At 39.4% G+C, this 21,728-nt stretch overlaps 3 long non-coding RNA genes across 3 annotated transcripts; 1 reads left to right on the top strand and 2 right to left on the bottom strand.

Annotated features, from left to right (window-relative positions):
• Positions 1–166: 166 nt before the first annotated feature.
• LOC125488635 lies at positions 167–1,149 on the bottom strand. Its single transcript, XR_007266365.1, has 2 exons — positions 850–1,149; positions 167–420 (listed from the first exon to the last, which is right to left on the bottom strand). It is a non-coding gene; the product is annotated as an uncharacterized LOC125488635 (long non-coding RNA).
• An 8,475-nt stretch (positions 1,150–9,624) lies between these two features.
• Positions 9,625–10,566, top strand: LOC119694118. The gene is made up of 2 exons (XR_005254771.2): positions 9,625–10,017; positions 10,348–10,566. It is a non-coding gene; the product is annotated as an uncharacterized LOC119694118 (long non-coding RNA).
• On the bottom strand, positions 10,560–12,610 carry LOC105385831. The gene is made up of 2 exons (XR_007266364.1): positions 11,623–12,610; positions 10,560–10,771 (listed from the first exon to the last, which is right to left on the bottom strand). It is a non-coding gene; the product is annotated as an uncharacterized LOC105385831 (long non-coding RNA).
• Between the last annotated feature and the right edge of the window lie 9,118 nt (positions 12,611–21,728).

Consider the following 21,728-nt stretch of genomic DNA (forward strand, 5'->3'; position numbering starts at 1 on the left):
TTTCATTCATATTTTCATCACGATTTTTAATACGTATTTTGGACGAAATCACATATAATGTACCTTAACTTACTAAATATTACAACTGCTATGTGTACACTGAATCTAGGACACATAGAAAGTAAAAAAATAAAACATAGTTAGGTAAGCAAGTAGAAACAACCAGTGGATCGAAAAAAACTTTAAACTTTAATGTAAAACAACACAAAACACTCACTTAAAACTAGTTAAATAAATCAAAATTTACAGGCCACGCACCATAACCATATTGACTGAATGAAACAGAAAGACAAGACGGTGAGACGCGTCTTGCTGTTCGATTCAGTCAAAGAACGGTTATTCAATTGATTTTCCTGCCTTCATCATCTTTGCGCAGTAGAAAGGAAATTCTACTGCTTTTAGTAAGAATTTTGTGGTAGACTGAAAGCAAATAAATTAGTTTTTAAGTTTATTATAAAATGTGATCTTGTTGGTACTTATGTAAGTACCTACTGTCTATCACTCGTAAGGTGTAAGTTGACCATTCCATTACATGGGTAAGTAGGTCGGTCGGTAGGTCGATACTTAGGTCCGTAAAGTTATACCGTTTCCTCCGAGTAAGAAAATCAGAATAAGCTGTGAGTGTTTGTAAAGAAAAACTTACAGCCTAACAAATTACGGATTTTAGGTCATTTCTTTTCTCATCATAAATATCGTAATACAGTTCACAGTTCTAGAAGGCATAATTTATACATTACTGAAGTACCTACCTAGGCACTTTGGTAAAACAGGTGTTCAATCACTGGCTGTTGTAGGTACCTACCTAGTAACTATATACATAAGTACCTACTTAAGAGTTATTTGAATTACCTCCAAAGATTGTATATAAACAGTGAACGGCAGTAGTATGATGTAGCACGGAGCCGCGAACCCCGCCACCCAGAAGGCGATTGTGATGAGAACAGCCAGCCAAATCAGTGACCAGAGGAACGAGGACTCCGCCATCTTGAGAACTTTAAATATTTAATTTGGTTTCGTACCGAACTTAATAGATTATCAACACTCTTAGATTTCTTATTGCCTTTTACTACGAAATGCAAACTGATGCAAACCAAATGTTCAAGTTTCACGAAAATTGTCATGACAATATTGTTCTGTGGTAGCCTGCCTAAACCAATGACGAAGGAAATTTATAATACTCTAGTCTATGATTTATTCCTACGTCATTGGCCTAACTAAACCATAGATTAGGCGCCTACGTAATCTCTAATCTTTAGACCTGGTTTCTCATGATTCTGTTAGTTACAGTCACAATAACGGATTTGCTGACGACGCGTTTAAGGATTATTACCCTTGTTAATTGGATGAGTCCCATGACGAAAATCTAATAGACCATTCATAAATCAAGCATTATGTGAATCATTCACTCACACTTCATTCAATATTCTGTCATATTCATTGAAATTGGTGTCTATGTCTCTATAATATCAAACAACCTCAAACAACCAAACTTTTTGGTTTTGAGGTTGCCATGGTTACTATTTCTATCGAGGTTGTTTTTTGACATCCGTCATTGAAAATAATATCATTACGCCATGCCCTTTGAAAAACAATACAACGAACTAGATGGAGTGTCAGTGCAAAAGAAAGGACTCAACAAATAACACCTCAATTTCTAAGTAAGGTCTTATTTTAAAATATTTTGTTTGAAGATTTTTCACTTAATTCAATAGTTCTCATTAAGTCATTACACTTCTGCTCCATGCCTCCGGGCTTGTGCCTTCGAGTATGACGGAATTAAACAGCCTCCGAAGTGCTATTAAAATCGGTCTACCGCCGGCTTTCAGAAGTTCTGTCGTTATTCCATCATCTCCCGGAGCTTTGTTGTTTTTTAGCTGTTTGAGAGCCATACTAATCTCGTCTAGACTGACGTCCGGAATATCTTCGGTATAGTGTCGGGTGAGTGGCGCTCGGCTGTCGTGAGCACCGCTGGTAATAGGGTTTTGTGTTGTGGTGTATAACTGTCCGTAGAATCTCTCAATTTCTCCCAGAATTTCGGGCACTGATGAAACGGTGTTGCCAGTGTCGGTCTTCAGTTGGGTCAACAGAGTCTGCCGAACAGATCGATCTCTAGCAAAGACTTTGGAGCCCTTGTTTTGCTCTATTGCGTCTTGAATGCGCTTGCAATTGTAGCGTCTCATATCGCAACGTCTTGCTTTGGCGATCTGTCTGTTTAGACGTCTGTATTCGACCATATCAACTGAAGACTGCAACCTCATTTCTCTCCGTTCTCTTATGAGACTCAGAGTCCCATCTGAGAGTTTTTGAGGTCCTCGGTTGGTTCGGGACGAAAAATATTTCGATCCTACCTCTCGGACAGTTTCCACAAACCTATTATTTAAATCGTCAACTGTAACGCAATTCTCTAAACATATCAGGCGGTCGCAAAGCTCAGACTGAAAGCTTTCGGGATCCTGGATTTGAGCAGGAGTAGGACGGAGCGTGGACTTCATTAGACGGGAGCGTTCTATTTTGCAGTTTATATTCAAAGTGCCTCTTACGAGTCGGTGATCGCTGCCGGTCTTAACCCTACTGATCACTGAGACATCATTGAATATGTGCTTCTTATCCGTCAATATGAAGTCGATCTCGTTTTTAGTCTTCCCATCGGGGCTAATCCACGTCCACTTCCTTTGTGGCTTCTTCTTGTAGAAGGAGTTCATCATATAGAGGCCCTCCTTCTCCAAGAAGTCAGCCAGCATTTGCCCACGATGGTTCCTGACTCCAAATCCATGTGACCCCACTTTCGTCTCGCCGCCTCCTTGTTCTTCAAGAAAGGCAACAAAGCCCTATTGAAGAATTATAGACCCATTGCACTTCTGAGCCATGTGTACAAGCTGTTTTCGAGAGTTATTACGAATCGTCTCGAGCAAAGACTCGACGACTTCCAGCCACCCGAACAAGCCGGGTTCCGAAAAGGCTATAGTACCATAGATCACATACACACGCTTCGGCAGGTTATACAGAAGACCGAGGAGTATAATCTACCTTTATGTCTAGCGTTTGTGGACTATGAGAAAGCCTTTGATTCTATTGAGCTCTGGGCGATGCTTCAATCCCTTCAGCGGTGCCATATAGACTATCGCTATATCGAGGTGTTGAGATGTATGTACAATGCTGCCACAATGTCAGTTCGATTACACGAACATAGCACAAAACCGATCCAGTTGCAAAGGGGCGTGAGACAGGGAGATGTTATTTCTCCGAAACTGTTCACCTGTGCACTGGAAGATGTTTTTAAGCTTGTAGAGTGGAAAAGACTGGGCATTAACGTCAATGGCGAATATATCTCTCATCTACGATTTGCTGATGACATAGTTATTATGGCGGAAACGCTGGAGGAGTTAGGCGAAATGCTCACAGACCTCAATGATGCCTCTAAACAAGTTGGGCTGAAAATGAACATGGACAAGACAAAGGTCATGTCGAACGAACATGTTTCATCATCGCCCGTAACTGTAGGAGGTGTCACCATCGAAGTTGTTGATCAGTATCCCTACCTAGGACAAGTGATCCGATTAGGTAAATCCAACTTCGATAAAGAGGTAGCTCGTAGAATCCAACTCGGATGGGCAGCGTTCGGGAAATTACGACACATCTTCACTGAAAACATACCTCAGTGTCTGAAAACAAAAGTTTTCAATCAGTGCGTGTTGCCAGTGATGACTTACGGAGCCGAGACGTGGTGCTTCACCAAAGGGCTTATCCACAAGCTCAGAGTTGCTCAGCGTGCTATGGAAAGGGCTATGTTAGGCGTGTCCCTGCGAGATAGGATTCGTAATGAAGAAATCCGCAGGAGAACTAAAGTTACCGACATAGCCAAAAGGATTAGCACGCTGAAGTGGCAATGGGCTGGCCACGTAGCCCGCAGAGCCGACGACCGCTGGAGTAGAAAGGTTCTGGAGTGGAGACCCCGTGTCGGCAAACGGCGTGTCGGTCGCCCCCCAACCCGTTGGTCTGATGATCTGCGGAAGGTAGCGGGAAGCCGCTGGATGCAGATGGCGGGTGACCGTTTGGGGTGGCGATCGTTAGGAGAGGCCTATGTCCAACAGTGGACTACGGAAGGCTGAGAGAGAGAGAGAGAGAGACATTAAGTCATTAGGTTTAACTTCTTATATCTACTTCTGTGGTCTAGTGGTAGAAGCTCAGCTCCATCACCCAGGGATCCCGGGTTCGATTTCCAGGTAGGGCCATCAATTGACAACATTTCAAAATTTTATACAGTTGAAATTCGAAAACCATTTAGAGATATGGCTCTAATATTCACAAAAAAAAATGTTTCCGATTTTTCTATTGATTTATTTCAGAGAAAAACATAAATATCTAATTTATCATTCGTGACATCACGATGTGGCATAATAATTAAACGCGCTTTTACTTCTAAAACATGAACAAAAAAAAACATGTTATGTCACTTTGACAATGACAATGACAAACATCACTCAAATGTCTGTCACTTTTATGTGTCCTTGTCAATGACGGAAGTTCGTGATTGGTCCTTGCCACAAAATAAAGTTGAAGTTGAAGTTGATTGGTCCTTGTTCATGTCAAGTTAATGTCATCCAACTTTTTTTTTTAGGTTAGGCAGGCAACGAAAATATTTTTATCCAAAGCCTCGACGTGACGTCACTCATACTAAAAATATTTTGAACTTTGAAATTAAAAAAATATATTAAAACATAGAAATATGAAGAAATAAAAAAATACGGGTCATCTAAATTTGTGATATCTCTTCGAAAGTAAAATAAAATCAGTGAGCATTTTATTTGAAATGTTGTCAATTGTGTTTCTATATTGTGGTTCCAAATTAGGTTAGAACATTAAATTTTTTATTTTTTATGTCACACAACATCTAGTTCGTATATTGTTTATCAAAGGCTCTGTTCATTTTTCCATCTTGAATCTTGACAGAATGAGTGACAAGTAAACAACCCGTTGCCTGGTTACCGGTCTTAACCAAGTCTTAGCGGAACCCCACAGCAGCAATCAAGTTTATCACCCGATCAAGGGAGTTAACCCCGTGATTTAGCATGGTGGGACACTCACTAACTTTAACGGTCCAAAATGTAACCAAACCAAGGTATTTTTAACCTAACCGAATGGTGTGAAATTAGGCCTTAATCTCACGGAATTCTGACAGTTTTCAATTTTTGACATGTCAGAGATCACAAACCTTTTTTTGGCTGGGTACTTTTTTCAATACGAGTCTGAACATCAGTTGTATCCGGTCAATTTTCTAAATTATATTTTTAAATATTTACCCCCTTATGTCGTAAATCTAGTCACTCAAACACTCTCAATTAATGGTGATGGATTTACGGTTCCGTTCGTAGATGTAGGGTTGACAGAGTGGGCTAGCAGGCATCCGAACCAGAATGTTGTCAAACCGAACATACAGAAAGAATGGGATGAAATTCAGTGTAAGGCTCTCGTTGCTGATATTATGGCAAACTCCTCGGGGGCCCACCTTGCACGGATTAAGGCGGTTACGAGACCGGAAGCGGGAGCCTGGTTGCATGCACTGCCTTCGCCCCAGCTTGGCACATATTTGGACAACGACAGTTTACGCATTGCAGTAGCATTGCGACTTGGCTGCGACGTCTGTGTCCCACACAAGTGCATCTGCGGGGTGATGGTAGAGGCAGACGGCCACCACGCTCTCAGCTGCACGAGGTGTGCCGGGAGGTTGCCCCGTCATAGTGCCCTCAACGACATAATACGCAGAGCTTTGGTGTCAGCTAACATCCCGTGCGTCCTTGAACCTCCTGGTTTGTTTCGGACCGACGGGAAGCGCCCTGATGGCCTTACACTAATTCCTTGGAAGAGGGGCCAATGTCTGGTTTGGGACGCCACATGTGTAGGTACCTATGCCGCCGCTCATCTCGGCAACACAATTCGTGCTGGAGGAGCTGCTGCCGAGACAGCTGCAGGGGCAAAGCATTTAAAGTACTCCAATTTGAAAGCCTCTTACAGCTTTTTGCCCTTTGCTGTCGAAGCAGCAGGTTCCTGGGGAACAGAGGCGTTATGCTTCATCAGAGAGCTTGGCAAGCGCCTGAAGGAAAAAGGTCATGATGCTCGCTCTGGGTCGTTCCTGGTTCAGCGCATTTCGTTGGCGATACAGCGCGGTAATGCGGCTGGCTTGTTGGGCACTTTCGAGCCAGGAACGATACGAGGCGGCATCTTCGACTAGTTAGACTAAGTTTGAGGCGAAATTTGTAAAATTTTATCTTTTAGTTCAGTTTTCATAATTTTATTTACAATTAGGTTAGGCTTCATTAGTTAAATGTTAATTTATATTATAACCTTGAATAAATGATTGACAGTCCCCCTTATTCATAGAGAAGTTACAGAACGTTTTAACAAATAAACTGTTTTGTCCCTCTCCGACAAAGAACAATTTGTTCTTTGAAACAGAGGGACAAAACAGTTTATTAGTTAAAACGTCTTGTAACTTTTCTATGAATAAGGGGGTTAGAATGATGGTCTTTACGTTAGGCGCAAAAGAACCACGAGGATGCTTCTTTCTGGGAGAGAGAAAGTCTGACTCTTGTGCTCTGTCAGATGGGGCTGCTTCCTGGGAAGGGCCAGGTTGTAGCTCCATAACGTATATAAAAATCAACAAACTATCACAACGCGAAAGGTCAACGATAAGAAACCGGCCAAGTGCCAGTTGGACTCGCGCACTGAGGGTTCCGTACAAGTCTACTTACCTGAGATATTTTTCCTTTTAATTTCATCATTATGTACATCTATCTCTATCCTAATCCTAATCCTAATCCTAACTAATCCTAACTAATATTATAAATGCGAAACTCACTGTCTGACTCTCCTACTATAGAATAGATTAGATTTAAAATATTAGGTTTTGTATTTATTTCAGACAACTGAAAAACTTTAATACCGCGATGTAGGATCTTCATATTAATTGGCCTCGGTTCCATACAAGCTCTCTGTATTGCGCTTTTAGTGCCATCTGTTGGTTATATCCGGAACTGTCTGTCTGTCTGTTACTCTTTCACGCCAAAACTACTGAACGGATTTGAATGAAATTTGGTATACATATGGTCTAGACCCTGAGAAAGAACATAGGCTACTTTTTATTGCGAAACGGAGGTTGTAAGGGGTTAAAAGGGGGGGTTAAAAGTTGTATCGAATACTTAATTTAAAAAGATAAAAATCTGGCGTAGTGGTTAGTGACCCTGACTGCTATGCCGAAGGTCCCGGGTTCGATTCCCGGCCGGGGTAGATCTTTTTTTAAATAAACTTTATATTTAAGCACTTGATGAGCAATAATTAAACATTTTGTTCTAGCGTTTTTGAAACTTCGATCTGTGAGTGGATAGAATAGGGGTTCATATTTTGTATAAAGTTCGTCATTTTTGAAGATAAAAACATTATATTTTGTATTTAGGCACTACATTAAAAAAACCCAGTGTGGGGGTGTAATATAGGGCCATAGGGGTTGAAAGTTTTATGGGAGTTTTAAAAGTTTAATTTATATAGTAGCTATGTCCGCTCCTAGATGGCGTTGTCGGATCGGATATAGATCGCGGTATGGTTTGATTTTAGCTAATGTACTTATAGTTTATATGTATTTGCAGTAAGTTTGTAAGGTCCTCGAAAATAACCCAATAAACGACTGTACTTTTCAATACGAGGTTTCATTCATTGTCATTTGGTTGTTCTTATGCGTCATTTTTGAAGATAAAACCATAAAACTTATTACGTAGGTGTTATAGGAAAAATGTGCAGAGATTTTCTATACGGAATTCCCATGAGTCCCATGACTGACACGCACAGGCTAAACGTAGCGTAGGCACTTGAAATTTGGAAGGGACGTAGCTTAGGTACCATATTTTCCCACAAAAACCGGAGTTAGCGGTTGAAATTCGGCATTAACTTAGGCTGTTTTAACAGCATGCGGATTTGATCACGCACGCAGGATTTCCCCGCACGCGTTCATACAAGTATTCATTGTAACGCGTGGAATATGCACACGAGATGCGGGAAAATGGCGTGCTATTCCACGTGCGTGATGAAATCTGTATGCTGTTAAAACAGCCGTAAAGCTTAGTTACAATAGGATATTGCAAGATACCTAGATGTTTTCAATCTAACATGTCTGCACACCTTAGTAAAGTTATGGTTTTGTTTTGAAAAATGGGAGTTAAAGTGAAAAAAAATAAGTAGTATGAAAAAAAACCAAAACTGCATAAGTTAGATGCTTGAAATTAAACATTTATAAATTACTATTCTGCCATTGCTATACATACAAGTCTTTGCTCAATGAAGTCATGAAAATCATTTTTAGTCAAGTATCTTCGTACTTATTTGTCAACTTTCATCTAATTTAATACCACCATGGCATGTTATTGGGTAGGTAGTTCGGGAGTCGTCCACGGCAAAATAATTTTAAGGAGAAGCGAAGCTCGCGGGCAACAGCTTATGAAATATTAGCTTGATATCTTTAACCGTTTCTGAGAAAAAGGGTGGTGACAGACAGACGGACAACAATAAGGGTTCCTTTTTTCCTTTTCAGGTACGGAACTCTAAAAAAGAATAGTAACAATCGGATCAATCGTTTCCGAGATATTCGTGGACAAACATACATACCATATAAACATACTTATACAATAAATTTTTTCATATTTGTTTATTAGGCTTAATGGATTGTCATATGCTAATATGGTGCAGTTCCAATAATCTTACATAGGTACCTATATACCGAACATATTATGTACTTACCGAATTGAGAATCATTTATTTGAAATCGATTAAAAAGGTTTGTTATCCCTGAATTTAGTAGCAAGTGATGCCATGCTAAAGAATAAAATAAAGTATTTAATATTAATTCGATACAATGGTCGTGAGTCGTGATTTTACTTAATATTATAAATGCGAAAGTTTGTGTGTATGTGTGTACCTTTGTTACTTCTTCATGTCAAAACAACTGAATCGATTTTAATGAAATTTGGAATGGAGTTAGCTGACAGAGTAGCCTTTTTATCGCGGAATTCCCACGGGATAACTAATTAAGGTGAAGCGAAGCTCGTGGCAACGGCTAGTATTGAAATATTTGTTATTTTTGTATTACCTACTTCACTTGAGCAAGTAAATATTTAGATTTATGTTTTTCTATGAAAACATAAAAAAATATTGCCCTTAAATGGATCCAAATTTAACCTTTTTTCGGTGAAGAGCTTTTTTAGTGGTATCACTAATGAAATGTCAGAATTCCGCGGAATAAAAATTATAGGTATAGTGCCACAAACTTATCTGTTCCGGTGACAGCGAACTAAATTGATCCATATCTCATTACTTACTAATGAATTGTATATTTTAAAACATTAGATGGGTTTATTAACACCGCAAGAGCGAAATAACAATACGAGCAAACTTAAAATCTTATAGAATTAAGAAATATTAGAGATTTATTTGAGCTGTCACCGGAACAGATAAGTTTGTGGCACTATACCATAATAAAGTGTCTCTTTCTTTCTTCTGTTCCTTAGCTCGGAATAATAACTCAAGCTAGCCTAGCTGAACGTTCCTTGTTTTGAGCAACGAAAACCTGACATAGACCACTCTAGTGATAGTGTTGAACTTCCTCTATGGACTACTCCTCTCGATTCTCGATCAATCACTCAAAATGACTAAACGAAATCGTCTTATTTCATATTCAATTCAACATTTTAGGTTAGGTACTAAACTATGAAACAATAAATATGACGTAAAACTGAATTGAAAATTATAAAGAAATTATAATCTAAGTATACATTCAGTTTATTCGAGTTACACTGACTAGGTACACGAGTTAAATCATTCGGAAAGTTATATTTTATAAATATTATGGAATCTATACTTTGGTCGTTCCTTTGGTTTCTCATACTGATATTAATTGGGTTTTGGATTGGGATTGTTGCTGCTATCGTTTATGTGGTACTGTTACCTTATACAGCTTTTATACCATCCTTATCGGTAAGCAAATGAATAACTTTTGTACTGATTACCAAAAAAAACTAAATTATACCTAGTGTATAACCTAAGTAACTAATAATGATTACTTACAAGTTTATCCAATCTAAAGACATATAATACATACCTTTAATGCTTTCTCGTTCATATCTCTTTTAAATATATAACGGATTATGTAGTGATAGACCAGCTGCTTGTACCTACCTACACAACGTTTGTAAATTAATGATTGTACGTATACAACATACATCCTACCTACCTCACTTTTAAGTAAAGTTCTCGTATACAAGTAGTTAATAGGAAACTACCAAATAAAAAATGTCTTTTTTTCAGCCTGTCGTGTTTGTCTTGTTTAAGGGTGTCCAGTTTCCACTACATTGTACTAATATGATGATAGCTGGTAAACAGAGTTAATGGGAATGTGTACGTAGGGAAACCCTGAAAATCCAAAGTGCTATTGAAAATCAAATTAAGTAACTTTTTCCCTAAATCATTTAAATTCCTAGTACCTACTTGTCGAAAATCTTCCCAATAAAATGCAAAACTTGAAAATATTTCATTTATTTACTTTTAAGCACAGGTATTATGCTTTCATTATTATTGACTAGTACCTTTGGTACCAACGAGTAAATGAACGGACATTGGAAAGCTGCTTCAGAAGCAGCTCGTGTCGCTATGACAATGATTTGCCGGCTTTCATCTGTTGGGCACAATATTTTGGAAATTCCATTGCTTTTTTCAAGAAGTCCGTTGTATCCTGAAATTAATAATATAGGTAATAAATATAAAAGTAGTTAGGTACTTATCCTCGGCTTTTGGAACTGCTGAGTGAAATAAATATAAGTAGTTAGAAGTGCCTTACCAACCTACAAACACTAATAAACCCTGTAGGTACCTAGTATGTACTATCGAACAAAAAAGTGAGTTGCCACTTTTAAAACAAATCCTTTGCAATCCCAAATTTGCCTTTGCCTGTCTTTTTAACCAAACCCATTATTTTAAATTTCTCCCTTTGTATTATTTATTGCTTTCGGACTTTCGCACCTTTAAGACAATGCAATGTTGTTTTGTGTTTACACATCTGGTGGCAATAGAGACAGTAACTTTTGGTCAACTTGTACCCCATTGGTCAAGAGCGAGTCATTGATGGCTGATGCCTGCAAAGGAAAATGATCCTTAAGGGGGTCCACACTTTTTTGTTCGATAGTACCTAGAGGTGCAGGGATATCTCATACATAGGTAAAGGCCCCCATTCACCGGCGCGCCAATCCTCGTATTTGTCGCTGGCGATAATCAGCGTGTGGTCTATGAATGGGTAGGTAGGTGCGGCTCGCGACTCGGCGCGCCCCGCTTGCCGTCTCTGGGCTCGCAGAGCGCAGCGAGAGAAGTACGAATATGTTCATTGTGCAAGGCTCTACAAAGTTCACAATCGACTGGACAGCAAGTAGGGGCTCGTGTAGTGTGTGGGCGATGACAGATTTGTCCACGGAATGGTACGGCTCGGGGCTCGGGTGAGGTGCGTGAAGTGAATGGGGTGCTTAACAGCAGTACTTGCTTATTAATTCTGTAATTAATAATTAAGTCAGTAAGTAATTTTGTTTGATTTACCTTTAGCGATGTCATGTAAACGGTGAAGGGCAATAGGATGATGTAGCAGGGGGCTGCGAACCCCGCGATCCAAAATGAAATTAATACCAACACACACAGCCAGATTATAGACCAAATGAAGCTAGATTCAGACATATTTGATTGCTTTATAAACCAAAACAATATTATAAAACGTTAAAAGATTGGAAAATTTTCTACCGAATGTTGTCAGAGTGACGTGACAAAGAATATGTCTTCGCTACCATAGATATTCTTCTAGGACAACAATATTATTCTATGATTCTTCTTGTTATTTCCGTTTCGTTCATGTTTCGAATCGAAATAGTGTATCCTTGGGAAGTATCGAAAGTTTCGATGGTTCTTTAGTTCCCTATCCCAAGGACTTTGTATAATACAATACAAAGTCCTTGAGATATCCAGATATCCTCTCAGGTGGATAGTGGACAGTAGGTACTGGCGATGGTGCTAAACTGATTATAATCAATCGTGTGTGTCGACGGTTTCGACAAGCTCACTGATAGAATGACACCCTTCTTTTTACGATATTGATGCATTGGTTGGAAACCGCCTACTTGGTAGGTACAACGTACAAGCCGTTAATATTCTAAAAAATATCTGTCTCAACATGATTGGACAGCGGTAACACATCGGGAGAAGTCAGACAAAACCCCTGCGCATCCAGTCGTCATAAGTACCTATTCGTCATAACACCGATGAAGAACTAGATTTTAATAAAATACCTTTTTATTTATTTGTAAACTAGGTATATATTAAGTAAGTAGTTATTAAGTATAAATAAACTTTATAATCTAACAACATTTAATAGAATGTTGATGATAAAAAGTCAAACATTATTGTACTGTCGACGGAATGCTCCACGTATCTTAAAACCCGGGACCATTATAAATGGCACCCCTAGTTACTTTGATACTGTGCGTGTACTTATTTAAATACGATATAATAAAGTTAACACTATTATTGACTAGATTATTAAATTAAAATCCTCGTCCTTCCATCATTGCCTCGGCGCAGTACTTGGGGAACTGCACCACTTGTAGCAAGAAATCCGTGAGACCCTGGAAATAGAAAAGAAAAAGGTTGTTTTTTTACCATATACTGTTTATTTGTTTATCATATTACATATTACATAGGAATCACATAAATGGCAAAAATTGTAACTAGGTAGGTATCATTAATAAATCAACCAACGACAGATCAACGATCATCGTTATCATTAAACGACTATCATCCATTTCTAGACCTGAATACCTAGAGGTATCTACATTACGTAGTGTATACCTATACCTATAATGACCTATATATCATAGTATTATTGATTGCGCGACGGGTTTAATGATGATGAGTACCTAATGGCTCACCCCACCCTGCAACCATTTCGGAAATTTCGTGACAAAGCGGTAATATCAGACGCAAAAGGTGTCCACTCAGCTAATGGAGCCTTTGTTTAGCTCAAAGGAAACGACACTGGTGTTTCAGTGAAAGGCTTTTTGGTGACTGACCAAGTACCTGTATACCTACTTAATCTACACGTAAGTAGGTAGCTAAGAAAAACAAAACGATAACCGGTTCAACCTTTTGGGAGCTACGCTACCACAGACAGATACACGCATAAACAAACACGTTAAACTTATAACACACATATTTTTTCGTCAGGGGGGTTAAAAATAAGTAAGTAGGTAAGTACTTAAGTACCTCTGTATCATAGAATAACGAGTAATAGTACTAGCACGGTGGAGAGAAACCTGACCCTCGTCTCATTAAGAATGCTTCTGAGCGGGGTCAGGTTTCTCTGCCTCTTACTGTACTCGTTATTCTATTGTCAACATATTTACCGATAGAGGCTCTATGCAGACGGTGAAGGGCAGGATGAGGATGTAGAAGCCGGCGGCGATGCCCGCGATCCAGAACGCGATGAAGATGAGGATGATCAGCCAGATGATCGAGAACAACACGTTCGCCATCTTGGATTTTGTCTGAAATGAGATTGAAGAGGGAATTTAGCGCGATTGATAACATTTTACGTAAGGTGGAATAACAGAAAATATCTGCCTGTTAACAATACAATACTCTTTATTTGCACCAAAACAGAACAACATAGGTAAGTAAAAAATAAAACTTAAAAATAAACAGTAAGTACCTACTAGATATAATTTATTTCCAAGTGTAACGTAGAGTTAGGTCCTTGATTTGGCCTGATGTTAGATTTTTTCGGTAAGTGGTTAAATGTTCCTGGTTAGGTATCGTTAGAAAAGTAGTTATGAGTTTATTCCGGTAGTTACATAGTAGGTGTAATCATGTAATTTTTAAACACGAGGTATGATACTGTGATAAATACAATAAAAGTAGGTAATAGTATAGGTATACTGGAAGGTGCCTACCGAGCTGATTCTCTGGAATTTGATGAGCGATTATGGATTGCGGATGTGATAAGATTAGCTATAGATAGTTCTATAAATATAAGTATATATTATTGTCTATAATTCTATAAGTCCGAGTTCAACTACTAAGTAAGTGCCTGTCTATTACTACTAGGTACTACTACTGCATACTGTAGATACGAACGAACTAAGTCAGTCAGTCTAATAAATAGTTTTACATTTTGAATATTAGGTTACTACTTATTACATTTAATAATTGTAACATTAATAATGAAGACCAATTTTATCCGGCCATGATTCTTCCATACTTACCAGGTTAAATAGAAAAATATATACGTTTCTTCCTCAAAAATAGCTCTTTATCCGTCAAGTTTGAGTGGGAACGGCCGGAAAGCATGGGCTCGTGATCGTAACGGGTCCCGATATAGAAATACTATGGGATTCGTGACCCGTAGCTAGGTCACTGACCTTTTTATTTGTGCTTATATAAACAACTTACTTTGATGCTCACTTCCTTAATTCCATGTTTCTACTTGGTCATGGTTATGACAATCACTGATTTTTGTGTAATTATAGGTACTTAGTTAATTTTGTATTCTAATAACGTCTGAGAGTTAAGTATATTTGAACGCGAAAACTGTAAGTAGTTTGTAAGTAAAGTATGCCAGGCCAATGTTTCCCGTCTACGCGCATACGCATACAATGCCGTAGGCGTTGTTTTGGATGCACTGCACGAATCCGGTCTAGGTCGAGTCAGTGCATAAGCACTAGGTTTTACTAGATCGCTGTAGTTATTTGTAGTGTGGTAAGTAGGACAATTACGAGCTCTCAAGAGACCACGAACAGTAAAACGAAGCGTGGGATGCCCTCCTCTGCTGGACGGACTTTAGACAGGTAGGCTGCAGTGCCTGCAGTGGTTTGTCTTTTGGGGGACGGACATTAGACTATACTACCTACTTATAGATTTGCAGCCGTGTGCCGTGTGTCGACAAATTATGGGTTGATGATTGATTAATGATGAATGAACTGTCAGAAACAGAAAAGCTCTGCTGGTGAAGATGTTATCTGAGTCAAAGTTTAATGTCGTTCTCAGGTGGCATTGTCACTCTGAGAGGGGTCAGTTTTCTTTGCCTCAGACTGTACCGAGTTCATTTATTAGTTTTATTACACACGGCTTTAGATTTCTTATGACGAAATACTATGTAGGCGTGGATGGATAGCCAAGGTCTAGCGACACAGATACAGCCAACACATACCTTACTACGTTTATTATCACGCCCTATTAGGAACCATGACCTCATTGATATTTGCTCATCGAATTAGCTAATCGTCAAGAATTTATAGCAGGTTTTGTAACAGGTATCAATAACCTAGTTATTTAACGCGTGTTTAAGCCCTAACGTAGTAAAGTTTGTGCACTTACAGAAATAGTTAATAGGTAGGTATGTCGATCCCCCTTGGTAGATAACTTTTTTGTTCGATAAATACCACACATAATTATTTATAGCGTATGTAAATAAATGTGTCATTACACGATAACAAACTTTCCTTCTTCACAGCAGGTAGGTGGGTATGATATCATCGCTGATAAAAGGTTATCACTGTCACATCACTCCCAAAATTTTACACTCTAGTTCACCTTGATTGTACCTTAACCACCAACGCCTATTTTGATATTACCTGTTCTATAACTTTCCGCTTGGAACTATCGTAGATGAAGTCACAGAGAAATCAACATTCACAATAGACACCCGGTATATACAACTACCTTTTTCAACCGGTATAATTAAATTAAACGATCAATTAGCTAATATGCTCTCCCATCTACCTATGTCTAATAATCATTCTGATTGTTAATTACTCTAGTGGCTAGGTACTATAGGTACGAATTACAGTTTCCATGAATGTTAAAGAGTGCATGATTCATCTGTTTGTCCCACAACTCCCACAAGACATACGAGACTCGAGAAGCTAAAACAGGATGTCATGGTATTTCTATGTCTTCCCGTGGGTGAATAGTAAACAACATAACTTACCGGTTCACTCACGCGCACGGTACTCGGGATCACTGAACTCACTCACACAAGATACAACGACCGTCCGACTACACTACTGCTAGTCAACTAACCGCCTTTACGAGTTTACAACTTTACGCGGTGATCACATCACATTCACCGTAGCAGCGTCGGTCCACTATCGGTATGGTATCAGGTTTATAACCCTTATCAATAAAGACATAGGATCGTCGTGTCGTATGGCACTTGTGATGAAACAAACGTAAACTTAAGCACTAGTTAGTTCATGGAATGTTGAGTTTACTTGTGATTGTATATTTTTGTTGAGAGTATAGGGCGTCTAGCGGTTCCTTTTGGTATTGTATTTCTAGAATACTTACAATATTAATTTAAGTACCAAAACCACATAAAACTAAATGAAACGTTATAAAAACATATTTATAGACTTGAATTTCTCTAAGAGCTCTCTTACAGACAACATTAGGTACATATTACGGAAACAAATTAAGTAAGTACATAAGTATTAGATTAACAATTTATAGGGTTATTTATTATTTATTAGTTATTTAGATTGGTATTTAGTACATAGATAGATAGATAGACGACGAATAACGAATATTTTATTTTATATCAAATCAAATTGTACGATCTCTTTTATTATATATTTATATATTCTTTTATTATATATCGATATTTAAATATTTTAGTTTTTTTGGCGGCATTTTTGTATAAACTTGATATCCGGTTCCTGTAGGAAGCCCGACATACCGGAAGAAGGAAATATTTAGGGTTGTACCACCCTCGAGATAAGTAAGTCAATCGATTTTTTTTTTTTTTAAAGATTTTATTATCACTCCACCATAGACCTACTACCTCTAGACTGGCAATCGCCGTGTGCACTATTCTCTTTCTCACTCAAACCATAGATGTTGCCGACAAAAAAATTAAACCTAAATATGGGGAAATTTAACTTATCATAATAACAAAAACAAAACTTGAGTATATCGTCGGTTGATAGGAAAAAGACAATAAAGGCTAATTTTTCAATAGCCAGATAAAAGTTTTGCTGGGAAATAATTTTGATGCTGTTGCGTCTCAATGTTTCTCAATGTTTGTATTACCCAGATAACATTTATCTGAATATTCAAAAATCAGCCTTAGTGAGTTTTTCCTGTCAACCGACGATATAAGAAAAAAAACTTTACTCATACTTATTTGATTTCAATATAATTATTTAATATACACAAACTGAGTGGATTGTATGATTCATTGTCTTCGTCCAATCGAAACAATCCTCTTCAAAATGTCCGAACACAATTTTTGTATGTTTCTTTGGTTCTTAATTTGTGCGACCGGTAATGTCTATCCATTTTCTTGATATTTTTTTTTCTGTCAGAAACCTATGAAGCAGAGATAAATGGATGAGCATGAGCATTATAATCGTGGGCCAAATATGTGATGGGGTTTTTTTTTAAAGAAAACACGCATTTCGTATCAATACAATAAACTTTATATTATACAGAAGAAATCACACATAGAAGAAAAAAACGAAACGAACGTTTCCTCACAATGAGAGGCACCTCATTTGAAAGAGGAGAATGACTTCTACAAAATACAATCTTCACAAAAACCGAATTCGTGCGCCCCATTTGTAAACCCAACCCGAGTCCGTTACAATTTCTAGTATTTTCTTTGCATACTATAATATTTGTGGGTAAAATAAATTTTCAATAACTTGCAACACCATGTGATTTGTTATGATATGGTACCTCGTAATTTTTACTTAAAACTGATACTAAAAGACCTTACAGTATTAAAATTAGTATCGTTTTATATTAAAATCGAGCCAATAGATAGTACTATGATGAATGTAAGCTTGTTAAACTTGATAGTATCTACTTACATGTGAAAATATATCTCATCCATCATTCCATCGTGTTTTCGTTCAATGTGCTGTATACAACCGAACAAAATCCACCCACCCATGTCACACACTCGTTAAGTGATGATAATAGTCTAATAAACTTAATAAACACCCACAAATCACTAGCAAATCAAAAATAAATAGCATTTAGAAAATTTTGTTGTAACTGTCAGCCTTTGTTTGGCAAAGATTTTTCATTTGTTTCATTGTTTGGCAAAGAGAACTGACGTAAACAGGCGCCACAGCAAAAAGGACAAAAAACATTTACAGCATAACGTTTCTTTCTTACGCTTAATGTAGCTAAGCGTCTCTTTTTCGCAATGTCAGAACTGTCACGATTATACCCCTGTGCACTCCACAGACTTTATGTCCGTGCCTTTTTGAGAGATCAATATATTGTGAGAGTTTGGTTGTTTTTTGTCTTCATCTTTTAACTACTCACTACTCAATGTGGAAGCTTATAATATATATATTTTATCTTTTATATATATATACCTATATATTATTAATAATTTTTTTTTTTTTTTTTTTGCACTCCTGGAGGAAAATCTACACAGACACCTGGGAAGGGGACCCAGGTAGTGTCGGCCTTTAACCGACTAAAAACCCCCAGTTGTGCATTACTTGTTTTTTTTTTTTTTTTTTTTTCTTTTTTTTTTTTTCTTTGTTTCACACAGTCACACTTACAATTATAATGGCAACAAACATTTGAAGGGTAGGGCCAGTGTCAGCTGTCTTCAGAGAACTTAACAGACGCCTGTCAGTGGCCACACACTCCTTTTGTCATCGCTGTTGTTTTGCCTTGTGTTAATGTGTGACAGTGTTCTTAAAACTATCTTAATTTTATTGGTTAGTTCTTATACAGATAATATTAATTCATGATATACTATACAATACCTACATATAAAAACTATACAATACATGCTATATACTATACATAACAAAACTATAAAATACATGCATACATACGGTTTGGCCGTCAATATAAAATTAAAATCAAAATTCTCCTATTCCGCTCCATTTTGCGTTGCCAAAAGCCTTGATTGCTGGGCAACGACCTCTTTGTCCCGATTTTTTATTGCCATCTTTAGGTTGTACTCGAGGATCCGTTTCTTCGGTGCTGTTATTGCCGTTTTAGCGAGGTTGCCGATAGCGTCCTCGGTGTCATCCGCATAGTAGGTGCAGGCGGAGGTGTGCCTCGACAGCGCCACTACTGCGTGAGGTATGCTATCGTGCAACTTTATTTTATCTTTTGTTTTTATGATAATGACGGATTCGTACGTCAATCCCTGTGCTTCGTGTATGGTTAAGACGCGTGATCCCGTTCCTTCTCCAAACCCTTGGCTGGTCAGGGTCTCTTTTTCTTGCTGTGTATGCGTCAGGAATAGAGTGTTGGTTTGGGATTTTGGAATTGCTGCGTCTGTAAACCTTTTCAGCTGCAGGGATTGGATACGCGTTGTGGCTGCGTATATGCCTGAGTATACTTCTCTTAGGGCGTATGCAACATCCATGGGGTTTCTGTATGAGCACAACAGCTCCTGGGTGATGTTTGCTACCAGTGTTGGGCGACTGTACCTTAGTTCGAATAGGTTCTCTCTGTCTATGTACGGTAGCTGGTTGATGTCTCCGATTAGAGCAATATCACTGGCACGGGACAGGCGGGCGGCAATTACGATTGCCCCGAAATGGTTCATCAGGGCCTCGTCAATTATCAGGCGTTGGCATCCGACATGTTCTCTAAAGCCGTTTACTAGGACTGATGCCATCGTACGTACCCTAGTTCTAACCATGTCCCCGATCCTATGCGCTAGCCTGTTTCGTATATCGACGGCCGCCTCAGTTGTCGTGGTGATAATGGTGTCTTTGCTCACATCGAAGTTATTTACCACCCAGGTTGTCTTCCCACATCCAGGTACCCCGTTCACCCAAGCGATGGTGGGCATCGTCCAGCTATTCCAGGTAGCGTTAATGGTTTCCGCTTTTGCTAGGATTTTGTCCTCTAGCATAATCCTGGTACACTGAGCTACGACCACCATTTGGTTGTTGTGTGGGAGAGTGAGTTTCGGGATGTTGCGTTCCCAGGGCACGAATCCGCATTCCTCGCTATAAGCCGCCATATACGCTCCAGTCATTTTGCCTCTGAGGACTTGGCAACTACTGTTATCGTATATGCAGGCTTCGGCCTCCTCGAGTAAAACTTTTAGCCGGCTTTCGTTCTCTTGCCTGTAGGTCTGCATGATCGTTTTGCAGGACAAGAGATTTACCTGCTTTGTGGCGGTTGTAATTGCCATAAATTCGATGGCGGCATTCTCTAGATGGTCGTTTGAGGTGGTAGCTGTTTTCAGCTTCGGTGGGACCACCTGGCCCATATCCGCTCGAGTAATTTTCCTCTGGGCAAGCCTTTTTCCAGTTTTAGGTTCTCTGGAGATTTGGCGCCTCTCGGGTGTCCTCTGTGGTTTTCCTATAAGGCTTGAGGCAGCTGCTTTAAAAGCCTGGAGGAACCCTTGGACACGCCCTTGCGATGTTAAATTGTGCATCCTCCTTTCCATGTTCCGTTGTTCTGAAGCGGCGACAGCCCCAGCGGTCATCCTCTCCTGTAGGCGTTCAGATCCGGTGACCAAGTATTCGGCTTGTTGGTGGCAGTTGTCAATGCCCCTCGCAAGTATATGACCTTTGAGAAAGCTTAGATCTTCGCCTCTGTCCTCGTACACCACTATTTCATGATGTTTTGAGGTTTTTAAGCAACCCAGCTGGTCAACAATTTCGCCTTTCCTATACTCGATCACCATTGCGTCTACGCTTATTATCCTAGGGACGTTACTGTCTAGCGCTCTCTCTCCAAGCTTACTGAGCCATGAGCATGCCTGAACGAACGGGGTGTCGTCGGCCCACTCGAATAGTGCGATGGTCTTGTTACGCCATCGCACTAGTCTGCAGGGCTGATTTCCCACTAGGGTTACTGGCAATGCGTCGTAGGCTTTACGCTTCATGGTAGCCTTCGATGTGCTCCCATTTAGGAGAGAGGCTAGGCCGGGTGATATGGCCACGCTCTTTCGCGCCCCTGAGATACAGAAGCTGATGCCGAGTCTTTCACTGCTTCCGTCCATGAACAGAGCCACGCTTCGGAGTCTTAGTCTAGCTTCTCCTTTTTCTCCACAATCCAACAGCTGATGTGTTGCTGTTTCTTTAGGAGTTGCTTGTGGTGGTGCTGTGATGGTTGTGACTGAGGCTTGATATACTGGTATTGATTGCGGGTCGGGGCGGGGTATGGTGCTGTTTCTCCTGGCTGCTACTCTGAAGACACGATCTGAATAAGATAGAAAATGAGGTCTATGCTTGGTGTCTGCCAGAATATCTTTTAATTCTGACTCCACCAAATTCCTGTCTATCAATGTCTCCAGATCTTGTCTTGCAGCAAGGAAACGGGGGCAGTCGAGAATTATATGCCAGACCGATTCAATGATGTTGGGGTCGCATTCACATTCTGGGCTTTCTTTGAGTTTAAATCTGTACAAATACTCTCCCATCCCCCCATGTCCAGTCAGCATTTGTACGTGAGCATGGGTCAGTTTGGCACTTCGCGTAATCCGGTAAGCTTGGTTGACATCCGGTAAGAATTTACGCGTGACTGCTCCTGTACTGGATGTCGCATATCGGTCTTGCCATTTCCGGACCGATTCCTCTCTGATCTTTTTCCTGACATAGGACAGGGGGACTTTGTCATAGTCGTGGGAGGTGCTTTGTAGAGCTGCCGTTTTGGCGAGCTCA

The sequence above is a fragment of the Plutella xylostella genome, chromosome 6, assembly GCF_932276165.1.
Source record: "Plutella xylostella chromosome 6, ilPluXylo3.1, whole genome shotgun sequence".
Classification (NCBI taxonomy): domain Eukaryota; kingdom Metazoa; phylum Arthropoda; class Insecta; order Lepidoptera; family Plutellidae; genus Plutella; species Plutella xylostella.